Source organism: Dermochelys coriacea, chromosome 6, assembly GCF_009764565.3.
Source record: "Dermochelys coriacea isolate rDerCor1 chromosome 6, rDerCor1.pri.v4, whole genome shotgun sequence".
NCBI classification, from domain to species: domain Eukaryota; kingdom Metazoa; phylum Chordata; order Testudines; family Dermochelyidae; genus Dermochelys; species Dermochelys coriacea.
The window spans coordinates 68077165-68093318 of NC_050073.1; the positions used below are offsets into that span (position 1 = coordinate 68077165).

The window sequence follows — 16154 nt, forward strand, 5'->3', positions numbered from 1 at the left end:
GTTCTGATGTATTAAGTCTGATAATCAGCAATAAATATACTAGTTTTCTGGTGGCCTGAGTTTAATGACAGAGTAACTGCATGCCTATGTTTGCCTAGGATTTCTAATGATTTTTTTCAATTGTTTATTTTGGATAGGTCTGCTGTTAACAGCTTGGTTTCAATAATGAAGTATATCAGGTCAATGTTTGAAGACGAGTACACATTTCCGAAATAATTATTCATCACTATCTCAGTAAAATAACCACGTACTGTACAAGCACAAGAATAGCTGCTCAAAATACACACACTGCACAATGACAATTATTGCTAAGACATAACAGGAAATGAATCCACTAGTTCCAACCAATGATGAAAATGAATAAAGGTAGTATAAAGATATCAAAGAGGAGACCCGAAGGTGATAAAAATTACATTTTAATTTTTTAAAAAGTTGCTGTAAGCCACTTTAAATGCAGTGATGCACAACCTCAGAGGCTTTGAAAGTAACCAAATTCCAGCTAGAAATCCAGTATTATCAGCCCACAATGCGGATATATCAAGTATGCATATCAACATTAACACCAGAAATCTGAAGAGGGCTAAGTCATATTCCCCCTTTCCCCCCCCACCCTCAGATTTGAGCCCCATATTCAAATGTGTCAAATTTCAACATCAACTACAGATTCAACCAAGCCAAATGCTAAAGTAAGTGTGGGATGATTTTAGTCACTGGTTATAATTGTCAATTTCTCAAATGACAAAATTCATCATGGCACAAAAGTATTTTACTAAGGTAATGGCACTATATTGTTCAGCATAACTGTTTTAGTAGATAAACTGGATCATCCAGATCCCACACATGAAGTTCCACAGTAAATTATTCTTCCCTCAACAGCAGGGTCTTTAAGCTAAATTGTACTTCTATAAGCAAGGCTATACTTCAGTGAGGTCAACCTAAATTCTGCATCAAGAACCGCAGATTCTGCGGCACTCCTAATACAGCAGCCTGGAAACGGAGGCTGCTTCAGCTCCATTTAAAAATGGAGGGATTTACTCAATTAAATATGAAAATGAATACAAACAATTAATGCAACATTTCAGGTGTTTAATCTGACTAAATTAAAAATTAAAATTAGTTTAACATAATTTTATATTAAAGTTGCAAAACTCACTCATAGAAGTTGTCAAGGAATCTGAAGTTTTTGGCAGCTCAGCAGGGGACAGTTGGGGTATTTGGCACTTAAAGTGTGGGGAATGATTTCAAGTTGTGGGATAGGCACATTAGCAGCTGGATATTTCTGCTAAAATGATCAACAGTGAACTAGTTAATGCTGGCATTTTAGTTACAAATTAGATTTCAAAGGAAATGCATAGTACAGTGCATCACATTCGGAAGGTTTGCTTCACAACCATAAAGGCAAGAAACTTTAAAAATGAAAGCTCAGATTCTGGAGCAGTTTTGCAGCCACAGAATCCACTGAGCTCTGCTTAGTAGCAGCAGTCTGGAATTATCATATTCTAATTGTGACAGATTGATGGATAGGTCAGTTAACTGTAGTACCAACTGCCCAGAAATGTTTTCTTAAAAATTCATCTGCTCCTGATGATTATAACTTCAGATGTGAAAGAAGAATAAGCTGTATTTTTAAGAAAAATCCTGTTTGCAGGCTACTGTCTCTTTAGAAAGACATACCATACAGGCAAAATAAGTTCTAAATTTAACATTTTCAAAGTTGTCTTATAAAATATCGCTTGCTTTTTTTTTTTTTTTTTTTTTTAAAAAAAAGAGGGATTGGGTAGCCATGATGCACCGTAGAAGGAGTCACAGGTTGTAACAGGAATAACCTGGGATTTTAGCATCTTCGTTTATCCAGCTCACTGGTTCTCAAATCATAGTCCAGAGAGCACTTGCTAGTCTACAGAGATCTGGCCAGTCACATGGTGCTGGCTCCTGTGTCTTGCAGAAGCAGCTGGAAAGAAGGAGCCAGTGAAGCTGCCTCTATTAGAGGCCACTGCTACACAAAAGAAACAAGCTTCTCTCAGCAATGAGAGCCACCAACAGGAGAGAGAATATCCAGGAGGATGGGAACCATGCAAATGGGCAGCATGTGTAGGGGAAGAGGAGGAATGTTTAAAGTGAAGAGCAATGGAGATGGTGGATTTAATCCACATATGCCCCAAACAAAACAAGTCCTTATTACAGTAAGGTCAGTTAATTGCAATAAATACTCTAATAATATTACTATATGTAAACTATTGCTTTAGTTGCCAGACATACTTAATTCAAAACAAAGGAATGGTCCAGTCACTCTATTAATACATGACCTACACCATGAGAAAGTTTGAGAACTTATCTGCTTAATGAACATTTATTCTTAGTACAGTTATTCTAATTTCTGGCATACCCATAAGACCAATCTGCTCACAATAGCCACACAAGCTAAATACCTATCATATATATATATATATATATATATATATATATATATATATATATATATATATATATACACACACACACACACACACACACACCTTTCAAACTTCTGTTCAACTATAAAACAAATTTAGTGCCCTATATCTTACTTTAAAAATACTTTAAAACAAACACCATAATGAAACACCAAAAGCCTTTATACTTGCATAAGAAATGATATAGTGAGCATATACAGTCTGCTCTCCATCTCTTTAGGTGTTCCATCTAATGTACTCACAAATCCAAACTTAGCATTTCGCTGTGGAATTATAATAAGAACCTTTCTCTGGGGGCGGGGGGAGATGACACCTTGTTTTCATTCTCTGTGTGAAGTCTACTACCCTAACAAATTCCTTGTCCATTTTTCTTAACATGATGTTGCTTCAAGCACATGCACCACAGGAGATACAAACTTAAGTTTATGTTTTCCCCCCTTGCTAACACACTCCACTTGAATCAATATCAAGTGATTCTGTTTCTTGCTGTTTCCAGAGAAAACCCATCAAGATTAATTTTCAAACAAACATTTTTCCCTTTAAGGTTGTATGTAATGCTTAGTCACTTCTCCAGTTTTTTTCCCCGTTTTAAATTGCCTGTCAAGTTGCCCAACATCTAGGAATCAAGCATTCTGTTTGTCTTTATCCTTTAGAGCCATTTTAATAAGGACATCTGTCTCAGATCCCCCCCCCCAAAAAAGAAGTCTCTGTGTAGATTTTGTAACCCTCTCAGAATTAGCAAATTGTAAAATATTCCTACGACTTTAGAGAGACAGAGGAAAGGGAAAAAGATAGCTGGCCAAGGAGCACAAACCCCATTTGTGTGCTTCCCCCTGAGCCCATTACATGCTCTTCTCCACATCACTTGGAGTTTCCAAGTTAATTGTTTCATTACATAACTTTAAACCTAAAACTAATCCCAGAGCAAAACGGCCTGGTCACAGATATGATATGGCACTGATGACAGATACCAGGGACTCACAATCAGAGCTCGACCCACCTGCCACAAAGGCCATTTCCTCTACTTTCTGGGGAAAGGGAAGCCGCTCAGACAGCAAGGTGATGGGCGGGGTAAAATGGAAACAACTCACTATGTCCTTCAGCTCGCCCAAGTGCCAGCCTGGAGCAGGATGCCCTTTGCCGTCAGATCGGCCCCCATCTCCCAGCCTAAGGGCTACGGACCCGCCCGCTCCCGCTTCGCGAGCTCAGGGGGAGCGAGTGTCCTAAGGGGCAGCTCCTTACAGTGGCTGAGCTCTGGGAGGCCGACGCAGCCGGATCTCCCACCCAGAGCACACGCGAAGGGGAGCGGGGGCCCATGCGGAGATCTGGGGGGGGTGGAGGGCGGCGGAAGAGGCTCCGCCGCCCCAGCCCCACATTATCTGTCACTTCATGCCGCCGAGCACGGGCCGCCCGCCCACATCGGGCAGAAGACTCCCCCGGGAGAGGGGGCTCGGATACCCGCCGGAGTAAAGCCGCCCCCTCCTTCCCAGCCGGATCCGGGCGGAAAGTTCCTCGTCTTCCCGACCCGGCGCCCTGGGCAGGGGCGTCCCGCAGGAACCGCCTCGAGGGCGGCGGGAGCTGCATCCCCACCCCTCGGCGGCACCTGTTCCCATCACCCCGCTCCGCAATGGAAGTTACCCGGGGAGACGGAGCCATCCGAGCGCCACTGCCTCCGCCGGGCGGGATCCCGGGGCGGGCGGAGCCCCGAGCACCATCGCGTGGGACTCACCGCCGCGCTCTCCCGCGCTGCTCCGTGGCCGGCCCGGCCCGTCGGGGCCCAGGGCAGCCGGAGGCCCCGGCCGGGATGGAATCCAGCAGCTGGACCCCCCCCCTGGGGCGCCCGAGTCCCGGGCTCCACGCTGCTGCGTCAGCGCCTCCGCCGCCGCCTCCCCCTCCTCCGGAGCCTCCCGGCTGCGGGATGGGGATGGGGGCGGCCCCCCGGGGCGCCGCGATCAGGCTCCTCCCGCCCGCCGCGGCCGCCCCGCGCACACAGGCCGGGAGCAGGCGGCTGCTACGACTGGGACAAGAGGCTCCTTCGCCGCTGCCGCTCGACTCGAACTCCCCGAAAGCAGCAAGCCCCTCCGTCCTCCTTCCTGCTTCCTCGTCCGCAGCCAATCAGCGCCCTCCCCACCAGGCCGCTTCTCCGCAGCCGCCAATCACACGGGCCGCTGCTAGCCAATCCCCGGCTCCAGCCACCCGCCCGAGCCGGGCCAAGCGCCCCCCCACCACAACCGGGTCCCAGCGCAGGAGGCTCCCAGCAGCCACGGCATGGCCACCACCGCCCCAGAGCGGGGGAGGGGCCAGCTCCACACGAGCCTCGGCATCCCCCGCGGAGCATCGTTGGGCGAGCCCCTGACCCAGCCCGGCTGCCTGCCACCCCTCTAGGATCCCTTCCTCATCCCACACCCCTCCTGTATCCCCCCGCACCCCATCCCTTCCTGTATTCCCCTCGAGTCTCGTCCCCTGCCCCTCAGCATCCCCCACCACACCCCCCTTCCCATCCCAACCTGCCTACAAGCGCCCTACACCTACATCGCGTCCCACCCCCACTCACGCTCTGCTGCACCCTCTTCCCAGTCCAAACCGTCTCCCCCCGTCCTTTGCCCCTCCCCATCCCACAGAAATCCGTAACTAGACTCTCAAGCCTGACCTACTGAAAACCATCCCTAGCCTAGGCACTGCGCCAGCCTGCCACCCACTCTCCTCCCGTGTGACTCCACACCGCGATCTCCAGCCCCTCACTGAGCTTCCAGGGGCCCGTCTCCCCCCGTCCAGCACTTCCCTTGCCTTGGACGAGCTCTCTGCTGCTCCCTCATTCCTTTCCCATCCCAGAGTGGGTATAACCAGGCCACTGCCATTCCATGGAGCCTTCAGTTGGGTCTGCTCCCCCGGCACAACTACCATATTCAGGTCATTGACTCAACTTGTCAGTCAACCTCCAGTACTTCCTCCCCAGCCAGAGGAGCCCTCTGCAAAGACCTTTGCTGGGCAGTTGGTGATCTGGGATATGGTCTACATTTTAAACTAATCTTGCCTTCCCCACCTGGATATTACAGAAGCGAGCCGAGTTTAAAATTTACTAACAATTGCTGTATTAACATACAGTCAGACAGATTTGAAATAGGAGGAGGAGATCACATCAACACTCACACCTTAAATCAGATTCCCAAAAGGTGGTCTGGTCGCACGCTGGCTTCTCTTTTCCACCTGCTAAACAGTATTTAAGAAGTAAAGATGCTTAAATAGAAAGGTGTTTAATGTAACTGTAGTTGCCACAGAGATGTGTGATCATGAATGGGAGGAGAAGCAGTCCACATGACAGTCTTTGTATTAAGTATGTCCCATACTATGAAAAAATGGGAACCCTTTGGTTAAATCAATACCTGTTAACCACATATTTATCTAGTTACGCTATTAAACTAACCTCCCTCCAATGATTACTGCAAATCATAAAGAGGCATACTATTAAATGCAAGAATTACTGTTAATGCTGACAAATCAAGCATTCACATATAAAGGAAATAGCCAACATTAAGATTCCTACCACTGTAATAACTTTGTATATCCTGTAAAAAGTTACATGGTAATATGATAAGGTTTGCAATTCAGAAGGTAAATTACAATAAAAAGTACTATATCTGAATAATGTGATGGAGTTAACATGGTGGTAAAACCTCAACTTTTGAGATTTCCTAAGGGGAGTTCTTGATTTCGTGACTATCACATCAATGCTAATTTTTGTAGTTGATTTTCCTCAAGTGCTGAAAAAACTCATAGTGCAGTTCTACCTGACACCTTAAAGTGAGGTGGCTGTAACAAATGGATTCTTTATTAAAGATATCCTTAATTGACGGCCTCCCCTACATTTTGGCATTCTTACAAATGCATCCTCCCCAAATCACTAACTATTCAAATGTGTAAGTTAAATCAAATGCAAGGAGGGAAAAATACACTTTAACTGAAAGTCAGAAACATTTTGTTTAAATTTTCCCAAAATAAACAAACATTCATTTTTCAGCTGAGACCAATCTTTGAAAAATTGAGCCAGAAAGAGAAAAGGAAAAAAAAAGTTCAGGAGAGTTATAACCAACTGGAAAAAGCAGCAGTAGCATAGAAACTGGAACTCAGCTTTACCAATAATTGATCACTATTAGCAACCCATGTAAATAGAAATAAAACACCTTTACCAGTATTTACATTGTAGTGTCTTCAATATAATCATGGTTCTTCAATGCTTTCCCCATTTACATTGTTTTCCCTTTCCATTCAAGGTGTAGATCAGATCATTTGTTCTGCCATGCTGCATACCAGGAGAAAAGTAAAGACTACGCTGCTGCCTATACAGATATTTGTAAACTGGGTCATGCAAGCATGAACCTCTGATGGCAGAGATGGACTCCTGGATGCTGTGGAGAAATATGAAGATAGGAAGTGTTCTAGAAAATCATCCCCTGCTGCCCTATCACCATCTGTAGGAACCCATTTTCTAGCTCCTCAATTACCAGTATTTAACACTGTCATTCTAGCACAAATAAAAGGCATAAACTCCCTCTTTGAGAGAGTAGATAGCAGGTGATTGGGACCTCTCACAGAAATGGAAGCACAAAGAAAGATTCCCCCTTATTGGTTCATTGGCACAAGCTCCTTTTGTAAAGAGTTTTGTAAGCCAGTATCAGCAACTTTCCCGTTCCTTCAGGGGGAGGCCAATTTTACTCATTAGCTAGGAGGGACCAACTGTCACAGAACCTCCCACTCCAGTATTCCATACCTTATCCCACTGAAGGGGCACATTAATAGCAACAGAGGCGATGGGGGTAACTCCATGTGTGTATCGTGACATATGGGGCAGTTTCTTCTGCTCTTGCAGCCTTTGGGACAATCACTACAGTAAGCACATCAGTTAAGAGTCTGTGTCTTACATATTTTAATGGAAATGCTGCTATCACTAAGGGCTTGCTTTTGTAATCACCTACTGCCATTCCATAATAGGAGGATCTTACTATACAAACCCCTTTCTGTTTTTGAGAAAAAAAACCTATTTTTTTTAAAAACGTACTTTGTTATCACCAGACTCAGCACTCACCCAACAACAGGGCACCAGGGACTAAGGGCTGTCTAGGACCAGCTGTGGAGGCCAGCCATGGGACTAGCCATTGCAAGCAGAATGCTTCTTCAAAGCAGTGGTTCTTATCTGCACTATCCAGCCTAGGCAGGCTGCAAGAAGGAAACGATGCCCACAAACAGATATCAGCCTGAAATAGTGACTGGAGCCAGTACCAGGGCATTAACATTGATAGTCAAGTTTCTATTGATCAATTATCTATGGGTCTTTTCCCATTCCTGGCCACTCTAAGCAGAGTGGGTGGTATTTCCAAACAAGGAGACAGCCGTGATGGTGAGCTCTCTCCTGAGGAGCTGCAGTGAGAGCCACGTTATGCGATTTACAAACTGGAAGTTATAAAAAGCAATGTCCATTTTCTCAAAGATAAAAAGGTGTGTTACTTTCACTGAGATTAAGGCAGGAGATACATGCTCCCTGATTTCCACCAATTCACACCCATGCTAGCCACATACTGAAACTTATCCATCAGCTTTAACATGTTTGCCATTCATTTCACTATTACTACAGTTCAGGAAGATTTTGGGAAGAAAGCACATGCCACCCAGGACAGCCCAATCACAGTGTGAGAGTATGTCTAAAAAGTAAGCATACACCAATGAACACACAGTGTCAACTAGGCCTTAAAAAACTAGGTTAAAATAACATTTACAGGTCTGGTTGGAATTCAGCAAAACCCAAGGAAAGTTAAGAGGCTGAAATACTCTCTTCCCATTGGGCCTGGATACTGTAACCCACAATGGCTGATCATGCATACCGTGTTTTGAAATCCTTGCTGGGCCTGAGTGAATTGGGCTAAGAGGTAAAAGAGAGCTTTTCAACCAATTGGAGATACTGATCTGCTTTCTAAAGCACACACCCACAATTTCCTTAGGCAGTTTGTGTAGATGTAAAATTTTTTTTAAGACACTGCTCTGCAGCCTTCTGTTCAATCACCTACCTGCCACTTCAATGAGACAGCACAACTCCTCTCAGCAACCAGGATTTGTAAGCTACTGATAAAGTCTCCACATGATGGAGAAGTAATTTCCGAGTCTACCACACAGTTTATAGCAATGATTTCACACATAGTACCACATGCAAGGGTCCAGAGTAGGGTTCATTGATAGTATATTTTTCCAGGCTAGCCATCCCTAGAGCAAGTAGACAGCCACTACTAGATGTCACTATGGTGAACACTGACACAGGCACTTGAACCGAGCACACTGGCAAATTACCATGAAAACTAACCAACATGCTTTTGGACTGAGCTATGATACCTGATTATATAAGGCCTGACGGAAGTTTAATTTTAAACCTGGCCTCTCCAGCAAAGACATGTACACTACCTGTGACAATGGTACAGAAGCTAGACGTGAGGCTGCCTGAAAAATTTTCTATCATCTTTGATAAAGAACCACTCCCCTACCCCAAGATTGATCAGCTACACTGCCGAGAGCCACAGGGCATGTACAGTTGCAATTGGCCTTCATCCAATAACAGCCACCTTTGTAAGATCCTTGTGTTTTGAGATGCTTAAAAAACAGGCTCTGTAGAAGCGCACAGTGCTAACACTAAGTTTTCTCCTCCTTTAAGGTAGCATTAAAACAGAAAATCAATTCACAGAAGCATATGGAGATGATAGTGCAGTCTATCTTAGGAGTACTTAAAGTATACGCATACTATGTACTCCGAATACCATAATCGTTATAAAGGAACATTCAGTCTCGTGTAGATCCATAAACTTATTAAAGAGTTGATTTCTAACGTGACAGCATGCAACAGCTCCTCAATCGGATCAGACTTTTCAGAATCACGACTGCTCTCGGACCTGCTTCCCTTAGGCTTTAGCAACTTTATTGCAGTTCAGCATTGAAAGAAAGATGGGGGGAAAGGAGGTACTATCAAAACATTCCCATTATATCTTTATTTCACCACTTCCTTCAAGAGTCCTGTAGCACAGCAACATATCCTCAGGACATGCAGTTACCCTCCCAAAACCCATCAATACTGGTGAGCGTCAGCTAAAGGGAGTCACCCATGGGTAAAGGGTACTCCCTGTCTCTAAGGGCCGAGTGCTGCCTACACAGTTCTCCCAACCTGAAGAGTGATGGAGTCAGCCTTTGAGAGTCAGCAGTATATTTTACCACTGGACTACCAAGCTGTCTTATACATTTTTTAAAACAGGCTCTCTCTCCAGTGAGCAGCAGCAATAGGTTAACTAAGGTACTGGCCAAATGCAGAGCACAGAATCTAACAGAGAGTTAACTCACCTTACTCTCCAGAAGTGTTTCAATGACTCTGCAGCCATACCACTGTGGACTGTGATTTCATCAACTAAGGAGGGTCACATCTGGTCAATACTTGGATTGGAAACTGACGGATTTGGAGATGCTCTGAAATAATTTATGATTATGAATACTGTATGTTGACCTCATTATTGGGATGCATACTGTATGAATGTATTGGTTTAGTTTAATAGGGGACTGTAAGGGGGGGAAGCAGGAAGGAAAAAGAATGACTCAGGATAGGCCATTTCTCCACAAATGCTCAAGAGTTAAGAGACAGCGCCATACAAGGAAAGGTGTGCACACACCACCAGCTCAGAAGGACCACAGCAGTTTAGAAAGACTTTACTCCAAACATCTCCCCCATCTCTTAAGAATCAGGATCAGACACAGGCACCCAGTAGGGGGTATGAAGAAATTAGCCCTGTCTAGCTTACCACCAGGCGAGGACAAACCTTTCAGTAAAATAGACATGCACAAAGACTGCTTTAAAATCCCTTTTCTCTAAAGCTTTGTTCCTACTGTTAAAACAAACAATGCTTTGGTTTTAGGAAGGCTGTTTAGCAACTATATTCACCACTGGCCACAGAGCTCCTGATGGGAAGAACCACAGGTGCCAGAACTCAGTCCAATCTGCTGGGTAAGCATGGTTAATACAGAGTGCTGTAGCCCAAGGCCCAGTCAAAGTGTGCAAATTGTAGAATGCCACCCCGGGAGAGGTAAAGACATGAGGCGTGTCAACTGTGAGGGTGCACTCTCAGAGACCAGACAGGGGATAGAGGTGCAGCTAACCCTGTAACCATGACAGAAACTTCCAAGGAAACAGGTGCTAGCAGGAATTGGTGCTTATGATTCAGTAGATGGCACTCTTCCCTTTGAGTCAGTACTGAACCAATACCCCAACAAGATGTTAGGGGTCACTGTGCTGCTGGACATTCCATCTTTCAAATGAGACAGAAAACTGAGTTCCTGACTGCTTTTGGTCAGTGAAGATCAAGACCCAAAAAATGGATGTGAACAAGGGTGCCTTGATCAAATCTAACTTGAGTAATTATACTGCAACTTCTTAAAGTTCCCCCTTCAGTTTCAACTGGAGAAGTTATTCTTCTGTTCCTAACACATATAACCCTTCTCCCCACCAACACATATCACACACACCCTTTCTGATACACAGTAGTGCATGCACGCACACACACACACACCCCCCCAGTAGCTGCCATGCATTCTATCCCAGATATGGCTGCCTTTCAACGATGAAAGAGATATCTGGATTTAGAATACATGAAGCATGGTAGGATCCCTTTCTCACTAACAGTGTCCTGTTGCTATCATTTTAAGAAACCCTCTTGGGCAATAGTTTCTGTGATCTAGAGGTGCATATGTAAATTAATCTCACCTCCCACACAGTGAGGTAGTATGTTTAGAATGAGGGAGGCCAAAGGACACAAATGAAAACATTAGATTTCCTAACAGTTGCTTTATTAATCTACATCTACATCATATTCAAATCTGGAATTAAATTAGTTAAATTATCTCTCTTTCTTAATAACTGAGCAGTAATTGTTAAATCAGAAGTTTTTCCAGTTACACTATTAAACCAGACTACCTCTATAACAAATAAACACATTGTTAGACACTTGTTTCTCGCTCAAACAGCAATACATGCACTTTCCAGCATTAGAGTGAAAATTTTTCAGTCTAATTGTGCCTAAGATAAACTTGTCAATGATCATGCTATCCATTTACAATTAAGTGTCACCTCCTCATTCAAGGTGCAGGACAGGTATCCTTCATCCTTGAAAGAGGTAAGTTATCAGAACATCTGGAGACCAGGCCAATACACACATACACCTGTATCCGATGGAGAAGTACAAGAACTGGAATCGACATAGAAAGCAGACTTAGCTCCTGCATCACCAGAGTTCTTTCTCTGACACTCTTTATAGCCACTTTTTCCTTTGGGACATTAACTATTTAGACTTTTTTTCTTGTCCCTTCCACAGCCATCAATTACACTCTCAAAGAGGGGTGGGTGGGAGGAGAGGAAATAATGTAATCTTTGGTTACAATACAAGATAACTGGCTATCACAGGTTTCAGAGTAGCAGCCGTGTTAGTCTGTATTCGCAAAAAGAAAAGGAGTACTTGTGGCACCTTAGAGACTAACAAATTTATTAGAGCATAAGCTTTCGATGCCATCCGATGAAGTGAGCTGTAGCTCACGAAAGCTTATGCTCTAATAAATTTGTTAGTCTCTAAGGTGCCACAAGTACTCCTTTTCTTTTTGGCTATCACAGGAACCCCATGAGAGTGATTTTTCTCATTAACCATGAAGAATGAGCTGCTAACGCCCAACTGTCACAGAACATTCCAATTCCTGTAAAGGGAACAACATTCAAAACATTCTGCTTGTTGTCTGAATAGCAGCAGAGGAGAATACATATCCCTTTGTTAGTTGAATCACCATTTGAAATGTGCTAGTATAGGCAGTAGCAGTGTTTACTAACCTGCTGTCACATCACCTCTATAGACTGTGAAGGCCTGGTTGACATTTCCTGTGTGCCTCCCAGTAGCAGGATGGCTCCAAGGAAGTTACAGCACGACCCAGAAAGTGACAAACTGAAGGCTTGATTCACCACAGCTGTGCAGCTTACGCAGTCATTTACGCCTGTACAAAAGGGACAGGCATTATGAGAAGGGATGAAGACTGGATGGGCAGCAAAAGGGAAGAAAGGGCAGTGGGGAAAAGACAACACAGAAAAAAGGAAAGAAAATAGAATGACATAAAGGAAAGAGAATGGCTTTGGAAAAAGAGGGAGAAAGAGAGGGGAGTTGTGTTTCTTTATTCCCAATTACCCAGACAATCATTCAGTTAATGACTTTAACTGGATAAAAAGAAACAGACATTGAGAATATAACAAATGGATCAACTAAGTGTGGCCAGAGAGTCCTTCGAACACTATGCTCCAAACACTACAGCAGAGAAGAAGACACAAGCTCCCTGTGGGCCACCCTCTCATTCCCCTCTATTTCAGGGACTCCCAGTCCCTGCAATCCCATATCCCTCCCTCATGCCAGGGGCTTGGTGTATCTGCCATGCCCTCTCCCCCCATACCATTTTATCCCTTTCTCCATTCCCCTCATGGCAGGGGCTCCCATGTGTGCTCCCCAGCTCCCTATTTCCGTATCCTATCTCCACTGCTCTCTCTCCAGGACCCTGTTTCTTCCCCGCCCTGCTTTTCCCTCCAGGTCCCTGCTTCTAGGCTCATCTATTCAGTCTTCCACCCCCAGAGTCTCTGCTTCCCTTATCACCACCACCACCACCACCACCACTCCCCTGCCGCCATTCCCTTGTAGGTCTCTGCTTTGCTCTTCACACCCATCCCACCTCCTTCCCCTCCCAGCCCCCAGTTCTCTCCCAGTCTCTGCTTCTCCATCACCACTGGCCCATACCCTCTCCAGGTCCCTGCTTCCCCCTGCCCAAAAATCACCAACAGCCCATCTGTCTGGTCCCTGCTACTTCCCCCAACCATAGCTATTTCCTCCTCCCCCTCTGGGTCCCTATTCCCTCCATAACCACTCTTCCTCCCATAGCCCCCAGTCCCTGCTTCACACCTTCCCTGTAAGACTGTCTTATTTCTGTTAGAGTGCAGACAACGATGTGCTCCCCAGAAAATTAAGCTGCCACCTCTGATATGTGTAGGCATCAGAATCCTTTGCCTGCAACACCAGGCTATCTGGGGGCATGGGTTTCCTGTGATTCAGTGTTCAAATTTGCACCAAAACCACTAGGCTTGTGCCCACTGATGCCTAGAACATTCCCTGAAATTTTGGAATTGATCAGATAAGGCATTACAACGTTACCACATTACAGACAACTGGCTTCACTTGGCCAAAACTGTGGGCTTCCATATGCAGCAGTTGCTTCTGTGGCCCTAAAGCAGTGTATGACAACATCCCTCTCTTTATGCTATTAGCCTCAGAACTAGCCAACCACTGCAAACTGACCTCTTGGGCTGGCCTATAGCACTCAGAAACATCACCCTGACCACACAGCATGCGAGAGGCAGGAAGAAGTGTCTCTTCTTCCAAGAGCAGGAGATTCCACCTGAATCCTGACCAGGACCACTAATGGAGAATTCCCATTACACTTGCTGCTTGCAATAAATTAAGATCTATATGAATTAGAACAACAAGCTTAAAACTGTTGATAGCAATACACTAGAAGCAGCTGCATACAGTATTCTTGAGAACCCCTACTTTAACCCTTTCCTAGATCAGCTTTAATGGGTTTCAGGGAAAGCTTTATCCAGCCTTCCTTGGCTAGAAGTCATAACATGGTGCTTTTGGGGAGTAGGATCCTGACAAGATTTCTTCCTCACACCACCACACACCAAGCAGTTGCTGAGATCACAAAAAAAACTTGAATTAAGTCAATCCCTTCTGATAACAATATCTGAAATTATATCATTGCCAGACTTACATTTCAATGCATCAATTTGCTGTATTAAAGGAATTCTTATTATTTTAAAGCTTCAGTAATCCTCCTCAGAAAAGTCACAGAGATTTCCTTTGCAATCTACTGCTGTGCTAGATGTTTGCAAAATCCAACATCCTCATTTAGCCTGGGTTTTTAAAAATTGACCTGTTCGCTCTAGGCCAGAAGAATCTGGCAGCACATCACTCATCTCTCCATAAAGTTGGGGGTTCAAACAACACTGCCTGTCAGAGAACACCAGATCCTTCAGCAAACATCATAAAAAACAAACTAGACACTCTATGTACAGGTTAGGGCAGGGGGTGTGGAACTGAAAGGAGGCAGCACTCAGTAAAATTAGGACCCATACAATAAAATATAAAAACTACACTCCCAAGAAACTTCTGTTTAAAGCCTATAGAAAAACACAGTAGCATAGTCCCACATGCGTGGAGGGATATAGAGTCCTATTCCTTACAGACTGAGATGTAAGTAGCTATAGCCCCTTAGCAGAGCAATTTTATACACTAATAGGTATTTAAATGTACTGCACACAGATTAATTTGATAGAAGACTTTCAGTTTCATTTACTGAAAATAACAACCAACCCCACTCCCTCATCCCAGCCAAATACAAAGAAATTACTATCTTTCCCAGCCTAGACTGAGGTGCTTTTCAAGTAGAATTTTCCATAACCTGTGAGGGAATATCACAGTTATAACATGCTGTGGGCACCTTTATTTTCTATTAGACGCTCCTCTGTACTTCCTGGGATTAAAATGAGACACAGTTGCTGAGTCAGGCTTTTGTACCAGGTTCAATTTACCCAGGACCCCTCCCTTGTAAAGTTCTCTCTCCCCACCCCTTGCAGGGATATCTTTAAATGACCAGACTCTAAACCAGTAAGCATACACATACCCAAATCAGCTGAGTCAGCCCTGCCCCACCTGATGCAGAGCAGCCTCAGCATAAAAGGTGCTCACATTGCATAGTCTACTGCTTAAAGAGACAGTTTCCATTCCTTTTTCATGGAGGAACAGCAAGTAAATACTACAGGCTAAGTTAATTTCTGATGGAACTCTACTCACTTACTTGGAATTACATTACACTGAAGGTGAATTTGGACATCAGTGTTTAGCTACACAGTATAACACCTTTAGTTACAGATGCTGTTTCCTTTGAGACCTCTACTTAAACATCAACTTTTCTATATTCTTTTCATAGTGATTTTTTCCCCTTTCCCATAAAAAGTAATGTAGTCTCTGCCCTGATGAGGACATATTAGAAACAGGATCAGTGTGGGAGATCTGTCAGCCAGCATGAAGGTGCCATATAAATCTGAGATATTTTATTTACCTGGAAAAATAGCAAATAAATAGTACCATGTGTGATTACTAGATAATTGGAACTCCAGACTTTATATAAAATAAGAACATTTTTAGTGCAGTTATTGTGCTTTTCAACCAAAGGTCTCAAAGCACTTCACAAAGGTGTATGTAAGCTTCATTAATTACGTTTTACAGGGGGGAAACTGAGGCACAGAGAAGTGAAATTTCACAGTGAGTAAGCAGCACAGCTGGGAATAAGGACATGGATTCAGAAAACATGCTTAAGTACATGCTTAAAAGTTAAACACATAACTAAGTGCTATCCTGAATCGTGATGGACTTAAACTTTGAACTGGATGTTGCTACCATTAGTGAAAATTCATATGCACTATCAGATGATTAACCATCCCTAGATAACAATTATTTTATAAAGTGTGATTCACAAAAAAACTGTAGTAAGGCTGTAGTAATATGAACATGAAACACATGTCCCAAGCAGACAATATAGTAC

At 44.1% G+C, this 16154-nt stretch overlaps 1 protein-coding gene and 1 long non-coding RNA gene across 4 annotated transcripts in view; both read right to left on the minus strand.

The window, feature by feature from the left end:
* BAHD1 (bromo adjacent homology domain containing 1) overlaps positions 1-4554 on the minus strand; it is a 73491-nt gene extending 68937 nt beyond the window's left edge. The window contains exon 1 of one of the 3 annotated variants that reach the window (XM_038406519.2): positions 4183-4553. The gene's annotated coding sequence lies outside the window, so the exon portion shown is untranslated. Of the gene's footprint in view, positions 1-4091 lie in introns of all 3 variants that reach the window. The other 2 variants (XM_038406521.2, XM_038406522.2) reach the window with 2 other exon arrangements.
* A 1236-nt stretch (positions 4555-5790) lies between these two features.
* On the minus strand, positions 5791-15183 carry LOC119857495. The gene is made up of 4 exons (XR_005293603.2): positions 15051-15183; positions 12346-12506; positions 9825-9947; positions 5791-6859 (listed from the first exon to the last, which is right to left on the minus strand). It is a non-coding gene; the product is annotated as an uncharacterized LOC119857495 (long non-coding RNA).
* Positions 15184-16154: the final 971 nt, after the last annotated feature.